The following is a 261-nucleotide window of genomic DNA, read 5'->3' on the forward strand; positions in this document are numbered from 1 at the left end:
TCGATTTTATAATTTACATTTTTTACTTTAAAGTGCTATAACTTTTTAAAAAATGTATGGATCAATACAATTTTTTCATGAGAAGTAGTATTTATATACATCTTTTACTGGATATACTTGTTTTTTAAATCAGGCTATTTCCCTATATATGGGGGGGCTTCAAATATAAAAAATGCATATAGAAAGTAGAACTTTTTCAACATAACTTTTGAAAGTGTTCCGGAAGGTCTGACACTTTTATATATATCTTAAATTAAAGCT

This window comes from Daktulosphaira vitifoliae, unplaced genomic scaffold (genome assembly GCF_025091365.1).
Source record: "Daktulosphaira vitifoliae isolate Bord-2020 unplaced genomic scaffold, ASM2509136v1 Scaffold_3, whole genome shotgun sequence".
NCBI lineage: Eukaryota > Metazoa > Arthropoda > Insecta > Hemiptera > Phylloxeridae > Daktulosphaira > Daktulosphaira vitifoliae.